Genomic DNA, 12,850 nt, shown 5'->3' on the forward strand with positions numbered 1-12,850 from the left:
TCACGTGATTGCTAAACAAGGGGGAGGGTGCATCCGGCCTCCTCGGCTGTAATTGGTCCAGCCCAGAGTCGATCATGACCAATTGGCCAATCCAACACCTTTCATTATATATACCCTTCCTAAAAAAATAAAATAAAATAAAAAATAAATCCATCGGCCCATAAAAACAAAAAATCGCCAGCGGCCCACCGGGCAAATGCCCGGTGTGCCCGATGGCCAGTCCAGCTATGGCTAAACCTGGGCCATTTACTTCAGTCAAGGTTTAATTATCACCCTTCACATTAGTGCAGGCAAGTTATTTGTTTAGTTTTTTAGTCTTTTTTCGTCGTTGTTGTTGTTTCAATTAACACTCAAACCAGGTCTCCTAAACCCTACAAATTAAATAATAAAATCAAATTCGGTCCGGCAGCCGGTTTTTCAATTTCGTATCTTTGATCAGAGTTAAAAATTGAAATAATAAAAAACACATCCATTTTTGGTTTTGATGTTTTGTACTTTTGAATATGTTAACTCTTAATGTTATTTTCCTGTTCACATGTTTTGAATTTAGATGTTTAATTTTTCTTCATTTTGTGTGTTTTTCAAATACATGATTTTGGTAAAAACGTTTAATAATAAATGATTCATAATAAAAAAAAATCATAATAAAATTTGTGTGTGAAAAAAGGGGGAAAAAATTATAAAGTCGTTCGTTTGCATTTAATGTTATTGGTTCAAAATATTTCAGGCTGAATGGTCGGCCCCCACACATTCTCACCTTCCCAAATCTGGCCCTCTTTGCAAAAAGGACACCCCTGGCTTACGCTGCTGCCCCTGTGACCCTAGATAAGCGGAAGAAGATGGATAGATGGTTTCATTTGTGTTTTTGGACACTAGAAAGCAGTGGTGGTGTGGAAAGCCACTTTCTACACCTTCATATTTTTAAATATGTGACATACTGGTGACCGGTCCATGGTGTATCTGACCTCTCACCCTTTAGCAGCTGGGATAGGGACTGAAAACTCTGCGACCCTGAACTGGATAAAGGGTTAAGAAATTGGATGAAATGTATTATCAAATAAATTTATCAACAGGCAGATGTGATTATGAGGGTGGAAAAGGAAAAGAATTTTTCTTATTTTCTTTGTTATCGTAAACAGTTGTTTTTGTCTTTTTGCATGAATTACAATTTTGAATACACCTCCATCAAAGAAGCTATTTTGTGTGCCACAGTCCTTTTGCACAAGCTGGCGTAATGTGTGAGAATTTCATCTGTGCAGCCAAGCAAGGAACAGAAAGAAAGGAAATTATACAGTGTGACAGAAGAATATGAAAGGTTAAAATGAAAAGGCAATCAATCAAAAAAGACACTTTTGCATTTATCACGGTGAGGTGAAGGTACAACGTGGAAGACTGCGCATGCTGAGACAATATTTTCTTTCCTTCTCCTAAAGGTACGTACCCCTGAAGTGTTCCTAAACATTATCAGTTTGAGACACAAAGACTAAAATAGCCACTAAGTCTCATGTTGCATGTATACGGCACTTTTTAATTTTTTGTTTGTTTGTGAAGAGGGAATTAAAGATAAACAGTTAAATACACTCACCAGACACTTCATTAGATACACATTGTCAGTACCAGCTGTTGAAGCAGCTAGGAGTAGCCATAATCTGCCTCTTTAACTTAACTTGCTTTTAGCCCAGCAACTAGCATAACCAAAACCACCATGGTAGGCACCTACCAGTGAGGATTATGCACTGTTCATGAAAGCTAACAAAGGGATTGCTGGCAACTCTTCAATGATTTGAAAAAGAAAAGCTCAGTGCTGTCCAGCTGTAATGTGTGTGGACAGGGCACACAGATAGTCCAAAAAGTTAGTCTTGTTCAGTGCAAATCTCCATGTGAGTGAAGTTGCCCCCCCCCCCCCCCCCCCTTCTTCAAATCCAACAAAAGTGGTATCAAACGTTTGTGCTACGTTTGTGCTGGTTTGTGCTGCAAAAATTTTCATTTGTGCTGCTATCATTTTAAAGATATTAATAAAAATTTCTAGAGGTCATCAGAGTTCAACCAGCCTCTCCACATTGATGGAATCAAACAAAATTGATGTCAAAGGCTTGTGCTACGTTTGTGCTGCAAACATTTTCGTGTGTGCCGCTATCATTTTAAAAATATTAATAAAATAACATCTTCATACGTGCTTAATCATCCAGGTACGTAAATCCCAAAAGGTTGATTCTGTTCATCTGGACATTTACAGTGGGATAAACGTATGGAATCAGAACAATGCCACCTTGAAACAAAACCGAAAAAAATATTGAAACCGAAAAAAAATATTGTAACTGAAATAAATGTACTGAAAAATCTTGTATTGAAACCGGAAAAAAAAATTGATAGTGAAAAACAATCAATTGAAACTGTAATTTTTTTGTTTTCGCTTACAATTTTTTTTTTTCAGTTTCAATCCATTTTTTTTTTTCGGTTTCAATCCATTTTTTGGTTTTAATCCATTTTTTTCGGTTTCAATCCACTTTTCGGTTTCATATGGAAGCCTGTTTCCGCCACTAAAAAAAAAAAAAAAGATCCATGAAATTTCGAGTTATTTTCTCGAAATTTCAGGTTATTAACTCAAAATTTCAAGTTAGCGCTGCCAATAAGAAATCTATGTGGCTGATGTCATTTCCTTGTTACCCAGAAGGATATGATAACTGGATAAAAGGTATACAAAAACAGTGTGACATACAAAGTTGAATAGAATGCAACGTGAGGGTTAACCAAAGGTACCTATAAGGTTTCTGTTACACGCTAATGACACCTGTTACGTCTGATGAAACAGACGTTTTGCTGAAAGCATGCGTAATAAGTGTACAACACTATATAAAACAAAATCACAAATCACCCAAAACAGGGAATATGACTGACAACTCTATAAATAAGGAACAAAACCAATAAAACTGTAACCAGACAACTGAGAAAATGTGGGATTGACTGTATTGTGATGCTGATTGTAGTTACAGTGCAAATGGACACTTAAAAATGCAGTTCCCACTTCTCCACCATAGTCAGAGCTCATAATGTAGGTAGGCACAGATACTTTGATGATAATATGGTGGCTTTATAATAGGTAATTTTAATTTACATCCTTCCTTACAGCATGGGAGACTTGACTGAATTCTTGAAACAAAGAGAAGTCTCTGAGGAAATTATACAGACCTTGGAGAATGAGAAGGTACTTAATTCCAACAAGATACTGGTTGAAATGCAACTTTTCCTCATTGTTCTTAAGTTAAAAATAGGATTGTATTTTCAAGGCTGGTATTTTTAATAAATCAAATTATTTTTCCATCTTTAGATTGATGCCAGTGTCATAAGTCTAATGACAGATGAGGAGCTGAAGACTTATTTGCCATCATACGGTGATCGTCTAGCAGTATTTGGATTTTGCAGACGTAGGGGCAGCAGCCGCAAGTCAGCGCTTTTTGAATGGCTGAAATCCAAACTGTCCAAAAGAAAATTATCTGAAGAGGATGGCAGTAGCACACGGCAAGAAGAACATTCCCAAACAACCCAAAAAAGAAATGCTCTGAAGAGAAATAGAAAAATAGAAATAGGATGGATGCATTATGATGAAGACACTGAGGTTTTCAAGCAGGTTAGAGCTAGATGAGGAGGAGGAACAAGAAAAATAGGCATTTGCAAGGATGCCAAGAAAAGGGACATATTACAGGTTGCAACAGGCCTGTTCTTTCCAGATGGAGGAAACATTCCAGGGGCCCTTAACAGATTTTGACTGTGATCTGAAGGATTATCAAGAGATGATAGTCCATGATGCATTGACAGTAGGAGAACTTTATCATGTTACAAAACTAAATATCCTCAGGTTCTACCTCACCACAAAGAAAAAACAAAATGACAGCCTTCAGAGCTCCAACCCAGGTTTGCATCCATCTTCAGAAATTGAAGTCCTCAAAACCAAACCTCTTCTTTTACTGTCACTACAGTCCAAACATCTGCTCCATTTGAAACAATCAGCCATGATGTGACATACATTGAAGACACTCCAAACGATAACCTTCCACAATCTTCCACGCAGTCTCTAAGTGCTAACACTTCTCACAGCAGTGACATTATTTTTGTTGGCCCCTTTTCTGACAGTGAGCCAATACATTTGGATGACACCCTGATTTTTTCTCCACAACCTGGTCCATCCAGTGAGACAGTGAGGAGAGTAGTGGTGGTCCACAGAGGGCAGGTAATGTCAGAGCTCATTTCACATTTTAGTGATAAGGACCTTGAAGATGTCGACATCAAAATCCAGGTCTTACTGCCTGATGGAACACCTGAAATGGCCCATGACGATGGGGGAGTTGTGAGAGATTGTCTTTCAGAATTCTGGAAAGAATTCTATGACCAGTGCACCACTGGAAACGTTTACAAGGTGCCCTTCATAAGGCATGATTTTGGGCAACCGGAGTGGGAGAGTGTGTGCAGAATCATTGCATTTGGATGGGTTAGAGAGAAATATCTGCCTGTGAAAATTGCACCTGCCATTCTGGAACAAGCTGCCTTTGGATATGTAAAGAGTGATATTGTGGAGAATTTCTTTAAGTTCATGCCTGACTCTGAGCGTACAGTGTTAGAGGCGTGGCGATCAGACTTTAGCACCGTGGACCAAGAAGAACTTATAGACATACTTGATAACCACAGCTGCAGAAAGATACCAACAGCCTGCAATGCCACTGAAGTCCTATTGGAGCTTGCACACAAAACACTTGTCCAAGAGCCTGCCTATGTTATTGAACAGTGGGCAAGAACACTCAGCACTGCATGGGAAAGCCTTTGTGATTTATCTTCAGTTTATGAAACCCTCCAACCAACTGTGAGAAAAGCTCCCAAGTGTCTCACTTTCCCTGAAACAATGACGGCTCACCAGAAGCTCATTCAGAAATATCTGACTACATATGTGAAGAATACTGAGAAGGAACATTTGTGTTTGTTCCTCAGGTTTTGCACAGGTTCAGATTTACATCTGGGAAAGAACATCATCATTGGGTTTAACGAACTGGAGCTGTCGATAAATTATGACAGCTATCCTGACTTCAGATCGGAGATGAACAGTGTGTTGGAATCAAATGTGTGGGTTATGGACATTATCTAAAGGTTTGATTCACGGACAATGGCTTAAAAGCCATTGTTGTTTTACAACAGATTATATTTGAGTTGTGAACTAAAACTAAAGTGTTCCCGTGTGAATGTCACAGCAAAGGTTTCAGGTGTTTAAAAACTGAGTTCCAAGAAAAAGTCTTTGGTGAAATACCACTGTAATGCAATTTGAGGTACTTCTTTGTGTTTCTGTGTTTTCCTATTACAACTGAGGCAATATTTTTCTAAACACTTGTGAAATGCATTTCTGCAGAGGTCTCAAAGTGGCAGTCTGGAGACCATTTATAAGCATTCCCATTTCCTCAGTCAGCATGTGTGCATGTGAACAATGAAAGCAGTTTTCCCACCTTTTATTCAATTTTTCTATTATTTGAATCCAAAATCAACTTTAAAAAAAATGCATTAGGTTAATTTTAATTTGTCAAATTTTATTAATGTAATGTCACAAGATGACATGTATTGTAGTGGTTCACCAGAAAATTAGAGATTGAGACCCCTGCAATATGTAGTATATAGTACATCTAGGAGCTATTGTATATATCTCCTACATATTTTATCATCGTGCACACATTTTACAGTTTACAAGTCAGGTTTTACTTGTCATTGTATTTTATTACAGTTATGTTTGTACAGTTCTGTTTAGCCATCTGGGTTATGGTGACTTTTGCTCAATTGAATGGCCATAAGGCACACCTATATGCTTTTATTTTGGATTTCTGTGAAATCAGCAATTGCTTAGCTGAAGGTTGATTATTAGTTGGCTTTTCCTGATTTTTGTAATGGAAAAAAACCCTTGTTTATCATAGCCCCCTTTTTTAAAACTGCACAGCCAATGGGGTAGTTATTTAAAAGATATTTTCCTATATTTCTGTTTTCATGATTGAGCCTAATGTATTTGCTTCATAGTGGTTTTAGACCACACGTTCTTATTCTTTAATTGTAGGATATTGTTATCAGATCTTGCCATATTATCCTCAATCTCTTTTTATTGTCCCATTCTGTTTGTATTTTTAATAATAATTGAATTTTTGCACAACATATTGCATATTTTTGTTGAGTGTATTGTCGTACTTTTTCCAAGTCTTGTGCTTGCAATTAGATTTTTATAAGAATACTTTAAGGGTTTTTGTGTTACTGTAAATACAGTACAGTTGTTATTTTGTTTTAAGATAAGATGATGGCAGAAGATCTGTGTTTTATAATAAAGTGTTCAATGAGACAAATTACATCTTTCATTTTGGTAATTTTTGGGTTTTTATTATTCTGAGGCGCAATCTGAAAAAAAACATAGGTCCATAAATCTCACTCAGTTAGGTTATCCATATGCTAAAAACTATATAATTATACTGCCCATAATCAGGAAAACAGTCGGTATATATAAAAAGTCTCAGCAGTGAAAATTGACAGTGAAAAAAAAATTACTGCTACATAACCAGATATTTCAAAACATCAATAATTACTTAAATAAAAAGAAAGATGAAAAAGCATATTTACAAAAAGTTGAAATCATAATTCCAAGGTGACATGCGCTGGATATCCTCCAAATAGCAGGTCTAACTGACATTATGTGTAAATATGTTTTAATAATAAGTCTTTTAAAACAAAAAATTGGTTTGTTAATTGAAATAAACCATCCAAAAAAAAAACCCTCCAAAAATTAAATACAATTTTTATAGCCTTTTTCACTGTTTGTGAAATACATTTTCAGGCCCTCAAAACCCATGTATGTGTGCCCCAAAAACGACAACCATCCATAAATTAATAACTTATAAAATTTTACAGTTTAAATATGAAAATACAGCATTTAAAAAAGTGTCTTTTGGGGTGATATTTGTTGCAGACAGCAAATGTAGCAAAATTAAAACCAAACAAAGGGGGGAAAAGGCCTAAATATCCCTAGATGTCCCTGAAGGACAAGGGTCAAAGAATGTGTTTTTGCCACCTCAATCAAATGCATAACGATGTCTTACCTTTAAGGCAAAAGCTCCAACTCAGTAAGCATCAACTGCCTTAGCTTTACATACAGATCCACTGTATGAAACACATCATCTGAGAAGTCCAGGTTATGTTCTGACATGAGTTCTACACAGAGATGAAAGACATCCTCTTCACATGGAAAGTCTTTGAACACGCATTCTTCAAGGCAGGCTTCAACTTTGTCCATATTGACATGTTTGAGACAGTCCCTCGCGCCATAAATGTCTGGGAGGGCATACATAAAAGATGGTCGCTATGAGGACTTTGGGAGTTGTGGACTGTGGTCATTCCAGGCCTAAGCAACTTCATTTAATTCTTCCTAGATGAAAACAAAATGCACAAAAGAAACATTTTCAGGCATACAATATGAAAATGTTAATGTACAAAAGCACAACTAACTTCTACATTGATTTTCTTAGCTTACACACCATTAATGTAGCTTTGAGCTACATTAATGATATCTATCTGTATATATACACATACCTATATACATTGTGGGATTATAATATTATTTTATGACATGTTAGACCCTTAATTAAAGATTGTGAATTATTATGTAGTTTTAGTTTGCATTATTCTCCTGAATTAGAAGAAGGTGATAACTATTGCATTTGTTAAACTGATTTGCATTACATTAGACTGCTGATTTATTGTGAATGAATGATATTGTTTTATGATGCATTATACTGCTGAGTTATAAGAAATACTGTTCGCAGAAAGTCATCGCCTTATTTGTCTGATTAGAAGAGAACAGAACATACTGGAGAGGTTTTCTGCCCCATCTCAGCAGGAGCAGATAAACAGGGAGCCAAGGTCGTAGCTTAGGCACCGTGTGAGAGAAAGAATGTGAATGTTTAGGCTTTTATGATTAGGTGGGGGCCACTAGAGGCTATAAGAGTTTGATCAATGCTCCACCATTTTGAGATCTGATGCTGTCTGCGTACGGTGTCCATCTCCCACGCGTGTGATCATTAAAATCATCGTTTGACTGAACCCGGCCGGACCAGTGTTGTCATTTTGGTTTTTCCTCTTGTATCCATCCCCAATATTTGAATCCGTAACAACATATATACATATACACACACACACACACACACACACACACACACACACACACACACACACACATATACAGTGGGGCAAAAAAGTATTTAGTCAGCCACCGATTGTGCAAGTTCCCCCACTTAAAATGATGACAGAGGTCAGTAATTTGCACCAGAGGTACACTTCAACTGTGAGAGACAGAATGTGAAAAAAAAATCCATGAATTCACATGGTAGGATTTGTAAAGAATTTATTCGTAAATTAGGGTGGAAAATAAGTATTTGGTCACCTCAAACAAGGAAAATCTCTGGCTCTCACAGACCTGTAACGTCTTCTGTAAGAAGCTTTTCTGTCCCCCACTCGTTACCTGTATGAATGGCACCTGTTTGAACTCATCATCTGTATAAAAGACACCTGTCCACAGCCTCAAACAGTCAGACTCCAAACTCCGCCATGGCCAAGACCAAAGAGCTTTCGAAGGACACCAGGAAAAGTATTGTAGACCTGCACCAGACTGGGAAGAGTGAATCTACAATAGGCAAGCAGCTTGGTGTGAAAAAATCAACTGTGGGAGCAATCATCAGAAAATGGAAGACATACAAGACCACTGATAATCTCCCTCGATCTGGGGCTCCACGCAAGATCTCATGAGAACGGTGAGCAAAGATCCCAGAACCACACGGGGGGACCTGGTGAATGACCTGCAGAGAGCTGGGACCAAAGTAACAAAGGTCACCATCAGTAACACACTACAACGGCAGGGAATCAAATCCCGCAGTGCCAGACGTGTTCCGCTGCTGAAGCCAGTGCATGTCCAGGCCCGTCTGAAGTTTGCCAGAGAGCACATGGATGATACAGCAGAGGATTGGGAGAATGTCATGTGGTCAGATGAAACCAAAGTAGAACTTTTTGGTATAAACTCAACTCGTCGTGTTTGGAGGAAGAAGAAAACTGAGTTGCATCCCAAGAACACCATACCTACTGTGAAGCATGGGGGTGGAAACATCATGCTATAGGGCTGTTTTTCTGCCAAGGGGACAGGACGACTGATCCGTGTTAAGGACAGAATGAATGGGGCCATGTATCGTGAGATTTTGAGCCAAAACCTCCTTCCATCAGTGAGAACTTTGAAGATGAAACGAGGCTGGGTCTTCCAACATGACAATGATCCAAAACACACCGCCCGGGCAACAAAGGAGTGGCTCCATAAGAAGCATTTGAAAGTCCTGGAGTGGCCTAGCCAGTCTCCAGACCTCAACCCCATAGAAAATCTGTGGCGGGAGTTGAAAGTCCGTGTTGCTCGGCGACAGCCCCAAAACATCACTGCTCTCGAGAAGATCTGCATGGAGGAATGGGCCAAAATACCAGCTACTGTGTGTGCAAACCTGGTAAAGACCTATAGTAAACGTTTGACCTCTGTTATTGCCAACAAAGGTTATGTTACAAAGTATTGAGTTGTATTTTTGTTATTGACCAAATACTTATTTTCCACCCTGATTTACGAATAAATTCTTTACAAATCCTACCATGTGGATTCATGGATTTTTTTTTTCACATTCTGTCTCTCACAGTTGAAGTGTACCTCTGGTGCAAATTACCGACCCCTGTCATCATTTTAGGTGGGGGAACTTGCACAATCGGTGGCTGACTAAATACTTTTTTGCCCCACTGTATAAGGTCTTAAATAATCAGGCCCCATCTTATCTTAATGTCCTTGTAGTACCATATCACCCTATTAGAGCACTTCGCTCTCGCTCTGCAGGCCTACTTGTTGTTCCTAGAGTATTTAAAAGTAGAATGGGAGGGAGAGCCTTCAGTTTTCAGGCCCCTCTTCTGTGGAACCAGCTTCCAGTTTGGATTCGGGAGACAGACACTATCTCTACTTTTAAGATTAGGCTTAAAACTTTCCTTTTTGCTAAAGCATATAGTTAGGGCTGGACCAGGTGACCCTGAATCCTCCCTTAGTTATGCTGCAATAGACGTAGGCTGCCGGGGGATTCCCATGATGCATTGAGTTTTTCCTTTCCAGTCACCTTTCTCACTCACTATGTATTAATAGACCTCTCTGCATTGAATCATGTCTGTTATTAACCTCTGTCTCTCTTCCACAGCATGTCTTTTATCCTGTCTTCCTTCTCTCACCCCAACCGGTCGCAGCAGATGGCCGCCCCCTCCCAGGCCACCGCCTGGTTCTGCCGGAGGTTTCTTCCTGTTATAAAAGGGAGTTTTTCCTTCCCACTGTCGCCAAAGTGCTTGCTCATAGGGGGTCATATGATTGTTGGGTTTTTCTCTGTATCTATGAAGCGCCTTGAGGCGACTTTTGTTGTGATTTGGCACTATATAAATAAAATTGAATTGAATTGAATTGAACCTGAATTGAGCCGATATTATCATCATTTTCTGTTGTCCTTACCCTTCATTTTCTTTGGGTTCGGGCTTTTAGTAGGTGTATGATTCGGGTCGATTTTACTTTCTTTGGAAGAACTCTCGTCCACCTCGATGTCTTCCATGTCGCTGTCTTCACAAGCCTCGCGGAGGGCAGTTAAGTTGTAGTCATGGTCAGCCATGTTGTAAACCACTTCGTTCTCAGGGGAAAAAAAAGCCTCAAAAAACGAGAAAAAAAAATTCCGGCAAAAGGAAAAAGGATTAATGCAGTTTAATCCTAGTGGAATTTGTAGATTGCTGCGTATAAATACCCCAACTAGGGACAAAATAGTCTTATTATTAACAGAGCCTGCAAAAAGGGTGCTTCTCACTCCACCATCTTAGATCCTCCCGGGAAGTGACAGTCTCTGGCTGTGTCCCAATTCAGGGTCTGCACGTTTAAAGTACCCGGACTACCCGCACTACGTATGGTGCGTACTATAAGTACGAGAAGTGCGGAAGTGAGAGGCTTGTGAAATGGGACGGTCTAGCCTTCGTTGCGCTGTTCAGGTTGCCTAGCAACCACGATACTAACCGCGAGAAACGCGAGATTGTGTGACATAAATGAAGGAGAAAAAATGTTTTGTTGGTCATTCATTTTTGTCATGACATCACTTTGATTAGTTGAGTATCTGAGGCTGAGACCACAGGACTGTAAAACATGATTGTTGGGCTTCATTTCTGTACTGAACAGTCATTTCAAGATCAGTTAGTAAATAAAAATTAGCTAATGTTGTTCATGAGACTAAAGTCATCTCACTGTGGTAATGTAAATATAATATGGCCAATATTATAGTATTGTCAGATTATTATGATATATATATATATATATATATATATATATATATATATATATATATATATATATATATATATATATATATAACACCTAAAATTTACCTCCAATTTTCTAATACTTCATAGAACCAGCTATATCATTCAAATCATAAAACCTGCAGCGTGACTTAGGCTGTATCCCAATTCAGGGTCTGCAGCCTTAAAGTACGCAGTCTCAACGATCCTCAAGGGCCGCGTACTTAAAGACCGCTAAGGCCGGAAGTGCGAGGCTTGTGAAATGGGATGGTCTAGCCTCGGTTGCGCTGCCCAGGTTGCCTAGCAACCATGATACTAACAGCTGGAAATGTTTCATACAGCTTTGTTTGACAGAAATGAAAGAGAAAATCATTTGTTCATTTGTTTGTTTGTTTCTACATGAGCTTTGATCATTCTCTGTAAGATTAAGGTCAGCTATTGAACGGCGTATATTTTAAAGCAAAGGCTTTAAAACCAAGTTAGTACAAACATCACTAATGTCACATAACTTTGCCGACATGTGGCCAACAGTAATGTTTTAATGTTCTTCGTTATTAAACATTTGCACATAAATAAGTGGCATCATATTCAGTACTTACTTAAAGTTTACTCTTCGGGCGCCCCTCATCCGCCGTTTTTTTCAGCAAAATTATCCACACCTACCAATATCCACCCTATGCATTCTGGGATATATTGGGCCATGAAGTCTACACCGCCACGTCCTTAAAATTCAGGGGAATGAAGGACGCATTTGAGGGCCGCATTTCGAGCAGCCTTCGAATTGGGACAGCCTTCGTCGCGTCGCTGTGACGTAATCGGCCTTAAAATGCGGCCTTTAAGGCTGCAGACCCTGAATTGGGATACAGCCTTAGTGACCTCAAGCATGCTGAGGCAGTCTGCCTGCTTCATGATGCACTGCTTCCCCCTGCTGGATTCCAGTGTGAATTGATGAGTCACAGAGCTGTTTGGACAACATGAAGAAGTCGCTTTTAGTCTAACTCTGATTACACTGAATGTACAGGGTGGGCCATTTATATGAATACACTGTAATAAAATGGGAATGGTTGGTGATATTAAAGTCCTGTTTGTGGCACATTAGTATATGTGAGGGGGCAAACTCCTCAAGATGGGTGGTGACCATGGTGGCCATTTAGAAGTTGGCCATCTTGGATACAACTTTTGTTTTTTCAATAGGAAGAGGGCCATGTGACACATCAAACTTATTGGTAATGTCACAAGAAAAACAATGGTGTGCTTGGTTTCAACGTAACTATTTTTTCATGAGTTATTTACAAGTTTCTGACCACTTATAAAATGTGTTCAATGTTCTGCCCATTGTGTTGGATTATCAATCCAACCCTCTTCTCCCACTCTTCACATACTGATAGCAACACCGCAGGAGAAATGCCAGCACAGGCATCCAATGTCCGTAGTTTCAGGTGCTGCACATCTC

General features: G+C 39.0%; 1 pseudogene; it reads left to right on the plus strand.

Annotated features, from left to right (window-relative positions):
• The first annotated feature begins 3,130 nt into the window (after positions 1-3,130).
• LOC146677115 (uncharacterized) lies at positions 3,131-5,134 on the plus strand (annotated as a pseudogene).
• The last annotated feature ends 7,716 nt before the right edge of the window (positions 5,135-12,850 follow it).

The sequence above is a fragment of the Rhamphochromis longiceps genome, linkage group LG2 (genome assembly GCF_057381845.1).
Source record: "Rhamphochromis longiceps isolate RC_006_pf linkage group LG2, R_longiceps_female_GT1.1, whole genome shotgun sequence".
NCBI classification, from domain to species: domain Eukaryota; kingdom Metazoa; phylum Chordata; class Actinopteri; order Cichliformes; family Cichlidae; genus Rhamphochromis; species Rhamphochromis longiceps.